This window comes from Chiloscyllium plagiosum, unplaced genomic scaffold, assembly GCF_037043375.1.
Source record: "Chiloscyllium plagiosum isolate Xiang-an unplaced genomic scaffold, Cpla_swu_hap1 HiC_scaffold_35, whole genome shotgun sequence".
NCBI classification, from domain to species: domain Eukaryota; kingdom Metazoa; phylum Chordata; class Chondrichthyes; order Orectolobiformes; family Hemiscylliidae; genus Chiloscyllium; species Chiloscyllium plagiosum.
In genome coordinates, this window is record NW_028270173.1 from 31,772,543 (window position 1) to 31,786,381 (window position 13,839).

Here is a 13,839-nt window from a genome sequence, read left to right on the forward strand (position 1 = left end):
CTCAGTGCTGTGTATATTCTGAACTGTCAGGTGTCTCAGTGCTGTGCACATTCTGAACTGTCTGGTGTCTCAGTGCTGTGTATATTCTGAACTGTCAGTTGTCTCAGTGCTGTGTATATTCTGAACTGTCAGGTGTCTCAGTGCTGTGTGTATTCTGAACTGTCAGGTGTCTCAGTGCTGTGTATATTCTGAACTGTCAGGTGTCTCAGTGCTGTGTGTATTCTGAACTGTCAGGTGTCTCAGTGCTGTGTATATTCTGAACTGTCTGGTGTCTCAGTGCTGTGTGTATTCTGAACTGTCAGGTGTCTCAGTGCTGTGTGTATTCTGAACTGTCAGGTGTCTCAGTGCTGTGTATATTCTGAACTGTCAGGTGTCTCAGTGCTGTGTGTATTCTGAACTGACAGGTGTCTCAGTCCTGTGTGTATTCTGAACTGTCAGGTCTCTCAGTGCTGTGTATATTCTGAACTGTCAGGTGTCTCAGTGCTGTGTGTATTCTGAACTGTCAGGTGTCTCAGTGCTGTGTATATTCTGAACTGTCTTGTGTCTCAGTGCTGTGTGTATTCTGAACTGTCAGGTGTCTCAGTGCTGTGTGTATTCTGAACTGTCAGGTCTCTCAGTGCTGTGTATATTCTGAACTGTCAGGTGTCTCAGTGCTGTGTGTATTCTGAACTGTCAGGTGTCTCAGTGCTGTGTATATTCTGAACTGTCAGGTGTCTCAATGCTGTGTATATTCTGAACTGTCAGGTGTCTCAGTGCTGTGTGTATTCTGAACTGTCAGGTGTCTCAGTGCTGTGTATATTCTGAACTGTCAGGTGTCTCAGTGCTGTGTGTATTCTGAACTGTCAGGTGTCTCAGTGCTGTGTGTATTCTGAACTGTCAGGTGTCTCAGTGCTGTGTGTATTCTGAACTCTCAGGTGTCTCAGTGCTGTGTATATTCTGAACTGTCAGGTGTCTCAGTGCTGTGTGTATTCTGAACTCTCAGGTGTCTCAGTGCTGTGTATATTCTGTACTGTCAGGTGTCTCAGTGCTGAGTATATTCTGAACTGTCAGGTGTCTCAGTGCTGTGTATATTCTGAACTGTCAGGTGTCTCAGTCCTGTGTATATTCTGAACTGTCAGGTGTCTCAGTGCTGTGTGTATTCTGAACTGTCAGGTGTCTCAGTGCTGTGTGTATTCTGAACTGTCAGGTGTCTCAGTGCTGTGTGTATTCTGAACTGTCAGGTGTCTCAGTGCTGTGTGTATTCTGAACTGTCAGGTGTCTCAGTGCTGTGTGTATTCTGAACTGTCAGGTGTCTCAGTGCTGTGTATATTCTGAACTGTCAGGTGTCTCAGTGCTGTTTGCACGGTATTCTGAACTGTCAGGTGTCTCAGTGCTGTGTGTATTCTGAACTGTCAGGTGTCTCAGTGCTGTGTATATTCTGAACTGTCAGGTGTCTCAGTGCTGTGTGCACGGTATTCAGAACTGTCAGGTGTCTCAGTGCTGTGTGTATTCTGAACTGTCAGGTGTCTCAGTGTTGTGTGTATTCTGAACTGTCAGGTGTCTCAGTCCTGTGTGCACGGTATTCTGAACTGTCAGGTGTCTCAGTCCTGTGTGCACGGTATTCTGAAATGTCAGGTGTCTCAGTCCTGTGTGCACAGTATTCTGAACTGTCTGGTGTCTCAGTGCTGTGTGTATTCTGAACTCTCAGGTGTCTCAATGCTGTGTATATTCTGAACTGTCAGGTGTCTCAGTGCTGTGTATATTCTGAACTGTCAGGTGTCTCAGTGCTGTGCACATTCTGAACTGTCTGGTGTCTCAGTGCTGTGTATATTCTGAACTGTCAGGTGTCTCAGTGCTGTGTATATTCTGAACTGTCAGGTGTCTCAGTGCTGTGTGTATTCTGAACTGTCAGGTCTCTCAGTGCTGTGTGTATTCTGAACTGTCAGGTCTCTCAGTGCTGTGTATATTCTGAACTGTCAGGTGTCTCAGTGCTGTGTATATTCTGAACTGTCTGGTGTCTCAGTGCTGTGTGTATTCTGAACTGTCAGGTGTCTCAGTGCTGTGTGTATTCTGAACTGTCAGGTGTCTCAGTGCTGTGTGTATTCTGAACTGTCAGGTGTCTCAGTGCTGTGTATATTCTGAACTGTCTGGTGTCTCAGTGCTGTGTGTATTCTGAACTGTCAGGTGTCTCAGTGCTGTGTGTATTCTGAACTGTCAGGTCTCTCAGTGCTGTGTATATTCTGAACTGTCAGGTGTCTCAGTGCTGTGTATATTCTGAACTGTCAGGTGTCTCAATGCTGTGTATATTCTGAACTGTCAGGTGTCTCAGTGCTGTGTGTATTCTGAACTGTCAGGTGTCTCAGTGCTGTGTATATTCTGAACTGTCAGGTGTCTCAGTGCTGTGTGTATTCTGAACTGTCAGGTGTCTCAGTGCTGTGTGTATTCTGAACTGTCAGGTGTCTCAGTGCTGTGTGTATTCTGAACTCTCAGGTGTCTCTGTGCTGTGTATATTCTGAACTGTCAGGTGTCTCAGTGCTGTGTGTATTCTGAACTCTCAGATGTCTCAGTGCTGTGTATATTCTGTACTGTCAGGTGTCTCAGTGCTGAGTATATTCTGAACTGTCAGGTGTCTCAGTGCTGTGTATATTCTGAACTGTCAGGTGTCTCAGTCCTGTGTATATTCTGAACTGTCAGGTGTCTCAGTGCTGTGTGCACGGTATTCTGAACTCTCAGGTGTCTCAGTGCTGTGTATATTCTGAACTATCAGGTGTCTCAGTGCTGTGTGTATTCTGAACTGTCAGGTGTCTCAGTGCTGTGTGTATTCTGAACTGTCAGGTGTCTCAGTGCTGTGTGTATTCTGAACTGTCTGGTGTCTCAGTGCTGTGTGTATTCTGAACTGTCAGGTGTCTCAGTGTTGTGTATATTCTGAACTGTCAGGTGTCTCAGTGCTGTGTGTATTCTGAACTGTCAGGTGTCTCAGTGCTGTGTATATTCTGAACTGTCAGGTGTCTCAGTGCTGTGTATATTCTGAACTGTCAGGTGTCTCAGTGCTGTGTGTATTCTGAACTGTCAGGTGTCTCAGTGCTGTGTGTATTCTGAACTGTCAGGTGTCTCAGTGCTGTGTGTATTCTGAACTGTCTGGTGTCTCAGTGCTGTGTGTATTCTGAACCGTCAGGTGTCTCAGTGCTGTGTGTATTCTGAACTGTCAGGTGTCTCAGTGCTGTGTGCACGGTATTCTGAACTGTCAGGTGTCTCAGTGCTGTGTATATTCTGAACTGTCAGGTGTCTCAGTGCTGTGTATATTCTGAACTGTCAGGTGTCTCAGTGCTGTGTGTATTCTGAACTGTCAGGTGTCTCAGTGCTGTGTGTATTCTGAACTGTCAGGTGTCTCAGTGCTGTGTGTATTCTGAACTGTCTGGTGTTTCAGTGCTGTGTGTATTCTGAACCGTCAGGTGTCTCAGTGCTGTGTGTATTCTGAACTGTCAGGTGTCTCAGTGCTGTGTGCACGGTATTCTGAACTGTCAGGTGTCTCAGTGCTGTGTATATTCTGAACTGTCAGGTGTCTCAGTGCTGTGTATATTCTGAACTGTCAGGTGTCTCAGTGCTGTGTGTATTCTGAACTGTCAGGTGTCTCAGTGCTGTGTGTATTCTGAACTGTCAGGTGTCTCAGTGCTGTGTGTATTCTGAACTGTCAGGTGTCTCAGTGCTGTGTGTATTCTGAACTGTCAGGTGTCTCAGTGCTGTGTGTATTCTGAACTGTCAGGTGTCTCAGTGCTGTGTGTATTCTGAACTGTCAGGTGTCTCAGTGCTGTGTGTATTCTGAACTGTCAGGTGTCTCAGTGCTGTGTGTATTCTGAACTGTCAGGTGTCTCAGTGCTGTGTGTATTCTGAACTGTCAGGTGTCTCAGTGCTGTGTGTATTCTGAACTGTCAGGTGTCTCAGTGCTGTGTGTATTCTGAACTGTCAGGTGTCTCAGTGCTGTGTGTATTCTGAACTGTCAGGTGTCTCAGTGCTGTGTGTATTCTGAACTGTCAGGTGTCTCAGTGCTGTGTGTATTCTGAACTGTCAGGTGTCTCAGTGCTGTGTGTATTCTGAACTGTCAGGTGTCTCAGTGCTGTGTGTATTCTGAACTGTCAGGTGTCTCAGTGCTGTGTGTATTCTGAACTGTCAGGTGTCTCAGTGCTGTGTGTATTCTGAACTGTCAGGTGTCTCAGTGCTGTGTGTATTCTGAACTGTCAGGTGTCTCAGTGCTGTGTGTATTCTGAACTGTCAGGTGTCTCAGTGCTGTGTGTATTCTGAACTGTCAGGTGTCTCAGTGCTGTGTGTATTCTGAACTGTCAGGTGTCTCAGTGCTGTGTGTATTCTGAACTGTCAGGTGTCTCAGTGCTGTGTGTATTCTGAACTCTCAGGTGTCTCAGTGCTGTGTATATTCTGAACTGTCAGGTGTCTCAGTGCTGTGTGTATTCTGAACTCTCAGGTGTCTCAGTGCTGTGTGCACGGTATTCTGAACCGTTCTCCCTCAGTGATCTGGTGGGTAGAGGATCGGAACCAGGTCAGCCACAGAGTCTGAGCTCCCCCGGGTGGGGGCTGACACCAGGAGGTGACCCTCAGGGATACCCCATGAGGAGGTGATGGACTGAGTGGTGTTGTGTTAACCCAGAGTTGGACAAGCAGGAGGCTGGGAGAGCACAGCAAGCCAGGCAGCATCAGGAGGTGGAGAGGTCAATGTTTCAGGTGTAACCCTTCTTCAGGACTTGGGCTGGGCGTGTAAGGGGAGCACCCAGGTAATGTTCTGGGGACCCGGGTTCAAATCCCGCCTCTGCACAGATGGTGGAAATTAAATTCAATCTAAAATAAAATCTAGATTTAAGGATCTAACGCTGACCAGGAATCCATTGGTGATTATTGTTACTGCCATCCTTACCTGGTCTGGCCTACGTGTCACTCCAGACCCACAGCAAAGGGGTTTGACACTTAACTGCCCTCTGGGCAATTAGGGATGGGTAATAAATGCTGGCCTGGCCAGCGATGCCCACATCCCGTGAATGAATATTTAAAAATTATTGACACTCTGGTACCTGAATCTGAACGAGGCAGTACTGCAGTCAAGAACTGTTCATGTGGAAACAAAGGGGGAGTTGGTGACCATTTTCCAGCCTCTGTCGAGATATGAGACTAACAGGGAGGAGCTGAAGTAGGAGAAAGTGAGGACTGCAGATGCTGGAGAATCAGAGTTGAACTGGGTGGTGTTGGAAAAGCACAGCAGGTCAGGCAGCATCTGAGGAGCAGGAGAGTCAACATTTTGGGCAAAAGCCCTGATGGAGGGTGAGGATCAGAAATAGGCCATTCAGCCCATCGAGTCAGCTCCTCTCATCAATGTGATCCTGGCTGATCTGATAATCCCTGACTCCAGTTTCCGATCTTTTCCCCATAACGTTTGATTCCCTCACTCATTAAAAACCTGTCTGGTCCACCTTGGATGTCCTTAACAGCACAACCTCTATAGCTCTCAGTGGTAGAGAATTGCACAGATTCACTCCCCTCTAAAAGAGATGAAATTCCTCCTCATCTCTGTCTTAAATAGACACCTCCTTATTCTTGGATGATGCCCTTTGGTCCCAGACTCTCCCACAAGTGGACACAACATTTCCACAGCTACCCTGTCAAATCTCCAAAGGATCATGTACATTTTCATAAAGTCACCTCCGAATCTTCAAACCTCTTCATGAACCTCAAAACAAAATCCCTCCAGATCCAGGACCATCCAAACAAACCTTTTCTGGGCTGCCTCCACTGGCGTCTTCACAGTATTCCAGCTTTGGTCTAACTGGTGTCCTCTGTACCTTCAGGAGAAACATCCCACAGCAGTCTCATCCTACACCTTTCCCCGTAAGCTCGTACGTGTGTATGAATTAGAGAGAGAGAGAGAGAACTCTCAGTGTAGATTGATGAGGACTGACCTCGGGCTGAGGAGCTTCAGTCACATAGACTGGTGACAGTCTTTTCTGGGAGAAGAGAAAGCCAAGGTTAGATTTGATAAGAGTCACACAGCAAGAAATCAGGCCCTTCGGCCCAACCCGTCCATGCCGACGCAGTATCTTAAACTGAACTCGTCCCACTTGCCTGCATTTGGCCCATATCTCTCTCTAAACCCTTCCTATTCATGTATCTGTCTGAAAGTCTTAAATGTTCCACTACTTCCTCTGGCAGCTCGTTCCGTGTACGCACCATCCTCTGTGTGAAAGACTTGTCCCTCAGATCTCTTTCAAGTCTCTCCCCTCTCACCTTAAACCTATGTCCACTAGTTTTGGACTACCCTTCCCAGGGGAAAATACTTTGGCTATTCACTGTATCTTTGCCTGTCATAATTTTCCAAACCTCTCTAATGTCACCCCGCAGCCTCCTCGGCTCCAGAGAAACAGTCCTAGCCTCTCCTCATGACTCGAACTCTCCAATCTTTGTAGCCTTGGTGAATTACTGCTGGGCAAGTGTTGAAAATCACGATGGGTCTGGGCAGAGTGGAGTGGGAGAAATATGTCCTGGTTGGTTAGAGGATTGAGAACCAGGGCGTGTACAGATATGAGGGACAGTACTGGTCGGAGAAGCCGAGGAGATAGGAAGGGAAAGGCTTTCTCCGTCCTGTGCGATTTTGGGGTTTGGGATGCTCTGTCTGGGTGCATGACAGAGGCAGGTCCAAGAGGGCGGGAGTGGGGTTGGGGGTGGGGTGTGCACCCAAGAGGGAATTGAATCCAGGAAGATGGCAGCAGACATACAATGGGGCTGAATGGGACCACATCTGTCCCGTTGTGCAGAGAGATTGGAGGGGGGTGGATTCCACAACACTTCATCCTGCCCAATCCACTTTTCTGGGAACGTCTGAAGGCCCCCGTTCAGGAATTTCTGCTCTCGTTTACAGGATCAGCTGAAATCGTCCTTGGATTTGGCCGCCAAAAGGAAGGCCCAGCTGCTCAAAGCTAAATTCAACCAGGAGCAGAAGATCTCCCAAGTCAAGGTGAGACGCCCGTTTGTTCACTTCTCCAAACCCCAGTTTCTTTCCCTCTCCCCTCCTCCCCCCACCCACCACCCCCAACTCCCCGGTTTGAAACATTTTGATCGTATGCCTGTGTTCCAATGGGTTCAGGAGCAGTCACGCAATCTGCAAGTCCACATCAAGTATGAACTCGCCAAGATGCACCGGACTCTGAGTGAGATGGAGCGGCGCCTGGACGGAGATCTCCGTGCACGGGAGGGGATGATCCTGGAGGCTATGCGAGGGAACCTGCGGGAGATTCAGGGTGCCCTGGACTCCGCCGAGCGGGTTCTGACCGAGTTTCAGTCGCGGCTCGATCGGCCGGACGTATTGACCATCCTCAAGGTAAGGAGAGAAACGTAGCAGTCTTCGGTAATCGGCATCTTGGTATTGCCAAGAATCACCTGGAGTGGGGAGTAAACGCTGCCCCCTACGTACCCACTGGGGAGGGGGGGTTCAGTGTTCTGTATCCCTATCATTGGAAGTGAAGGGGTGACTGGGAATGAGGACCAGGCGGGGGCCATTCAGCCCAGCAAACGTGCTTTAAAACAGTGCAACCAGATCATGGCCCATCTTTTATCCCAAGACCATTTTCCTGCAATATCTCTGTATCCCCTGATATCTGGAAATCTCCAGGGATTTACCAGGATGTTTCTGGGAATGGAAGGTCTGTGTTGTCCTGAAAGGCTGGATAGGGTGGGACCCTCCTCACTGGATCGTGACCTTAGAGAGGTTTATAAAATCGTGACGGGTTAAGGTCGGATACTGGAAATCTCAAGGGATTTCCCAGGATGTTCCTGGGGATGGAAGGTTTGAGTTATAAGGAGAGGCTGGGGTCTTCCTCATTGGAGCGTAGGCCGTTGAGGGGTGACCTTATAGAGGTTCATAAAATCATGAGGGCCATAGATCAGGTGAATGGCACCTGGGATGAGGGATTTCAAGACGAGGGGGTATAAGGTTAAAGTGAGAGGAGAGAGATTTTAAAGGACACAGGGCAAATGCTTTCCCCAGAAGGTGGTTTGTGTGTGAAGTGAACTTCCTGAGGAAGTGGTGGATGTGGGCACAATTACAATGTTTCAAAGACATTTGGATAAGTCCGTGAATAGGACAGGTTTGGAGGGATTTGGGGATGAGCAGATGTTTTAAAAAATTCTCAAGGTCAGGTTCGTAGGAGAGTAGTCTGACACTGAACAAACGACCAAGAGGCGAGTCTGCTAGAATATGGGCATTTTATTCCCCGCAGCGTCGCCACAACCAACGGGTCTGGCTTATACTCACTCTACATGTTACCGGAACTGGGAGCCGTCAGTTCTCGTAGAGCGGTTGCCAACAACCCACGCTCGGCGGTTAAACGTAACCCCGGAGCAGACTCACCGAACTGGAGACTTTTCCAGCTGATATACTCTTTTCCAGATATAAACATTCATGTGAACAGCAGAGCAAGGCTAAAAAACACATTCCATTCTGGTTACATACAGATAAGAAGATTCACACGGGGAGGTGTGTAATAAGATTCACACGGGACTAAGCAACACCTCCATTCCGGTTAGATTCACACATGTATTGGGACATAATTTTTAACCGTTTCACCACATTCCACTGCTTGGAATTTTACACCACAGCAGGTAGGTTGGACTAGTGTCGAAGAGTGTGGTGCTGGAAAAGCACAGCCGGTCAGGCAGCATCCAAGGAGCAGGAGAGTCAACGTTTCGAATAAAAGCCCTTCATCTGGAATGCTGCCTGACTGGCTGTGCTTTTCCAGCACCGCACTCTTCGACTTTGATCTCCAGCATCTGCAGTCCTCACTTTCTCCAGGGAGGTGGGACTGGTTTAGTTTGGGATTAGGGTCAGCCGGGACTGGTTGGACTGAAGGGTCTGTTTCTGTGCTTTATGACTCTGCGACTATGACTCAATGAGTGAGACTCTGCACTCCTCTGGGGCAGAGAATTGACCAGGATCACCACTCTCCGGTTCAAAGAAATTCCTCCTTATCTCAGTCCGAAATGGCCTGACCCGTGTTCTGAGGGAGCGTGTTCAATCCATTCACACGTGTTGTATGACCCTTTGATCTTTTCCCTATAAACTCTGCGTCTACGGTCTCCCTCTCTCACTCGCACCTGATGCAGGAGCAGCGCTCCTAAAGCTAGTGTTTTCAAATAAACTTGTCCAACTATAACCTGGTGTCATGTGACTTTTGACCTTGTCCCGTGTCATCGTATTCAGGTTTTGATCTGTCTGTCAAAAGTTGACTTGTGTTTCTGTTTTGTTTCAGGAGAAAGATTCCTGGAATGCCAAGTATGACTTTCCTTTATTTACAAACACAAATTGTTAACAAACACAGCTTAATCTTTTAATGCAAAAAGAAAGGAAATATGTTTTTCAACCTTTGAACATTGAACTTGCAGGATTAGTCACAATGCGATGGAACTGGTGGGCCTGGATCATCCTCTGGGGATATTCAGAGGTCCCTTGCAGTATATTGCCTGGAGAGAAATGCTGGACACTATCAGCCCAGGTAAAGAGATGTCTGTGTTCTCAGTCCCAGTTAGTAGAGCAGTGATTTCAAAGAACGTGGCGGAGGAAAATGGAAAAGAAAATATGAGGCAGTGTTGGGGGAGGGAATTAAACACAACTTGAGCACCTCTCCCACTCTTGCCAATAGCCACCTGTTGGAAGGTTCACCTCCCATTGATCCACATTATACTCCATCTGCCAAATATTTTCCCACTCGCTCAACTGGTGTTGGTTCCTGGTTAGAACAAAGAACATGCCCTTCGGCCCTCCAAGCCTGAGCCGATCCAAATCTACTGTCTAAACCTGTCGCCCAGTTCCTAAGCATCTGGATCCCTCTGCTCCCCACCGACTCATACATCTGTCCAGACGCATCTTAAATGAATCCACTGTGCCTGCCTCTGTCACCTCTGCTGGCAACGCGTTCCAGATACCCACCACCCACATGCGGTAAAGTACTTGCCGCATGTATCCCCCTTAAACGTTTCACCTCTCACCTTGAAAGCGTGACCTCTCGTTATTGAATCCTTCACCCTGGGAAAAAGCTTATCTCTATCCACCCTGTCTATACCTTTCATGATTTTGTAAAACTCAATCAGGTGCCCCCTCAATCTCCATTTCTCTAATGAAAGGAAACCTAACCTACTCAATCTCTCTTCATAGCTAGCACCTTCCATCCCAGGCAACATCCTCGTAAACCTTCTCTGCACCCTCTCCAAAGCATCCACATCCTTTTGGTAATGTGGTGACCAGAACTGTACACAGTTCCCGAAGTCACTGCCGCGTATCCGAGTTGGAAGCCCGCGCAGTCAGAAAATTACAGGGGACGCGGGGCAGGGGCAGCAATTGAGAAAGTGACCTGTTTATCCTGACCCAACCCTGGGAATTATAGAGCAGTGGGCCTTACTTCGGTTGAGGGTAAAGTGTTGGACTCGGTTATAAGAGACAGGATTTATAATAAGATTTATAATAAAGAAATAAATTGATTAAGGATATTCAACAAGGTTTTGTGAAGGGTAGGTCGTGTCTCACAAACCTTATTGAGTTCTTTGAGAAGGTGACCAAACAGGTGGATGAGGGGAAAGCAGTCGATGTGGTGTATAGGGGTTTCAGTAAGGTGTTTGATAAGGTTCCCCAAGGTAGGCTATTGCACAAAATACGGAGGCATGGGATTGAGGGTGGTTTAGCGGTTTGGATTAGAAATTAGCTAGCTGAAAGAAGACAGAGCATGGTGGTTGATGGGAAATGTTCATCCTAGAGTTTTGTTACTTGTGGTATACCACAAGGCTCTGTTTTGGGTCCACTGCTGTTTGTCATTTTTATAAATGACCTGGATGAGGGCGTAGAAGGATGGCTTAGTAAATTTGCGGATGACACTAAGGTCGGTAGAGTTATGGATAGCGCCAAAGGTGGTTGCAGGTTATAGATAAGCTGCAGAGCTGGGCAGAGAGGTGGCAAATGGAGTTTAATACAGAAAAATGTGAGGTGATTCACTTTGGAAAGAGTAACAGGAATGCAGAGTACTGGGTTAACAGTAAGATTCTTGGTCGTGTAGATGAGCAGAGAGATCTCGGTGTCCATATGCTTAGATCCCTGAAAGTTGCCACCCAGATTGATAGGGTTGTTAAGAAGGCATACGGTGTGTTAGGTTTTATTGGTGGAGGGATTGAGGTCAGGCTGCAGCTGTACAAAATTCTGATGCGGCCTCACTTGGTGTATTGCATACAGTTCTGGTCACCACATTATCGGAAGGATGTGGAAACATTGGAAAGGGTTCAGAGGAGATTTACTAGGATGTTGCCTGGTATGGAGGGAAGGTCTGATGAGGAAAGGCTGAGGGACTTGAAGCTGTTTTTGTAAGAGAGAAGCAGGTTGAGAGCTGACTTAATTGAGACATATAAGATAATCAGGGGGTTAGATGGGGTGGAGAGTGAGAGCCTTTTTCCTCGGATAGTGATAGCTAGTACGAGGGGACATAGATTTACAATGAGGGGTGATAGTTATAGGGCAGATATCTGACGTAGTTTCTTTACTCAGAGTAGTACAGGTGTGGAATGTACTGCCTGCAACAGTCATAGACGCGCCAATTTTAAGGGCATTTAAATGGTCATTGGATAAACATATGGACGAAAATGGAATAGTGTAGATTAGATGGGCTTCAGATTGGTACAGGTCAGTGCAACATCGAGGGCCGAAGGGCCTGTACTGCGCTGTAATGTTCTATATTATTCTATTCATCGTTGTCTGCCTGTCAGCCACCTCAGTCCATGTCAATACCCCGTACCCCCCTGCCCTCGCAATTCCATGCACTTTCAGTTTACACGTTAATCTCTTACCTGGGACCTCAGTAAAGGCCTCTTGAAAGTCCAAGTAAACCACATCCAGCGGCTCCCCCTGAGCAACTTCACAAGTTCCATCCAATCACTTTGACGAGCATGATTTCCCTTTCGGAAATCCATGCTGACTCTGCCCAATGTTCTCACTGTTTTCTGAGTACTCTCCCATTATACCTTTTCCCGTGGACCCGAGCACGTTCCCTGATGATAACAGGCTAATGGGGGTGGCACGGTGTCTCAGTGGTTGGTGTTGCTGCCTCACAGCGCCAGGGACCTGGGTTCGATTTAACTCATTCACCCTCTGCCTTTTCTTTCTGTGTTGTTTTTCTTCCCCCGCTCAGTGCCGGCCGCTCTGACCCTGAATCCGAAAACCGCCAACCCCTGGCTGGTCCTGAGTGAGGACCAGTCGGCCGTAAGGATGGGAGACCGAAGGCAGGAGCTCCTGGACCTGCCCCAGAGGTTCGACCGGTGCGCCTGTGTGCTGGGGTCGGAGGGATTCACATCGGGGAGGCACTACTGGGAGGTGGAGGTGGGGGATAAGACCGAGTGGGACCTGGGAGTGGCGAAGAGGTCCTGCAAGAGGAAGGGGAGAATCAGACGGACCCCCGAGGACGGCTACTGGAGACTGAGCCTCCGAGGTGGGAGCGAGTACACGGCCTTCACCTCGCCCCCGACCAGCCTGAGCGTCGTTCCGAGGCCGAGGAAGGTCGGGGTGTACCTGGACTACGAGGGGGGGGCAAGTGTCGTTTTACAACGCAGACAGTATGTCCCACCTCCACACTTTCACTGACGCCTTCACAGACAAACTCTACCCGTACCTCTGCCCCTGTTTGAACGACGGTGGGAAAAATTCGGTGTTTATGAAAATCTGCGGGGTGAAGGCCCACTCTCTGACGTCACGCGGCCGGAGTCTAAAACCCAGCGCAGTGGGCCCGTGAGGAAAGGGCGATGATCTCCCCCTGCTGTGTTATCGGCTTTTCGGGATTTCACCTCCTGTCGTAACAACTAAAGCAAGGTCTTTACTCCTGCGTTCCTGGATGGGCCCAGCATTTATTGTCTTTCCCGAATTGCCACTAATTTAGGAGGCGGGGGGTGAGCTGCCCTCTTGACCCGGTGCGGTCCCTGAGCTGTACGGTTTGGGAAAGGATTTCCCGGATTTCGACCCAGAGACAGTGACGTAGTTCCAATCAGGACAGCACGGAACATCACCTTTTACTTCTCTCAGCCTGGTCCCCCAGCCCAGTGTGGCAGTGTCTCGGCCTGGTCCCTCAGCCCAGTGTGGTAGTGTCTCGGCCTGGTCCCTCAGCCCAGTGTGGCAGTGTCTCGGCCTGCTCTCTCAGCCCAGTGTGGCAGTGTCTCGGCCTGCTCCCTCAGCCCAGTGTGGCAGTGTCTCGGTCTGGTCCCTCAGCCCAGTGTGGCAGCGTCTCGGCCTGTTCCCTCAGCCCAGTGTGGCAGTGTCTCAGCCTGGTCCCTCAGCCCAGTGTGGCAGTGTCTCGGCCTGCTCCCTCAGCCCAGTGTGGCAGTGTCTCGGCCTGCTCCCTCAGCCCAGTGTGGCAGTGTCTCGGCCTGCTCCCTCAGCCCAGTGTGGCAGTGTCTCGGCCTGCTCCCTCAGCCCAGTGTGGCAGTGTCTCGGCCTGGTCCCTCAGCCCAGTGTGGCAGTGTCTCGGCCTGGTCCCTCAGCCCAGTGTGGCAGTGTCTCGGCCTGCTCCCTCAGCCCAGTGTGGCAGTGGCTCGGCCTGCTCCCTCAGCCCAGTGTGGCAGTGGCTCGGCCTGCTCCCTCAGCCCAGTGTGGCAGTGTCTTGGCCTGCTCCCTCAGCCCAGTGTGGCAGTGTCTCGGCCTGCTCCCTCAGCCCAGTGTGGCAGTGTCTCGGCCTGCTCCCACAGCCCAGTGTGGCAGGGTCTCGGCCTGCTCTCTCAGCCCAGTGTGGCAGTGTCTCGGCCTGGTCCCTCAGCCCGGTGTGGCCTCGGCCTGCTCCCTCAGCC

General features: G+C 49.4%; 1 pseudogene; it reads left to right on the forward strand.

The window, feature by feature from the left end:
• The first annotated feature begins 6,482 nt into the window (after window positions 1-6,482).
• On the forward strand, window positions 6,483-12,794 carry LOC148140614 (zinc-binding protein A33-like; annotated as a pseudogene).
• Window positions 12,795-13,839: the final 1,045 nt, after the last annotated feature.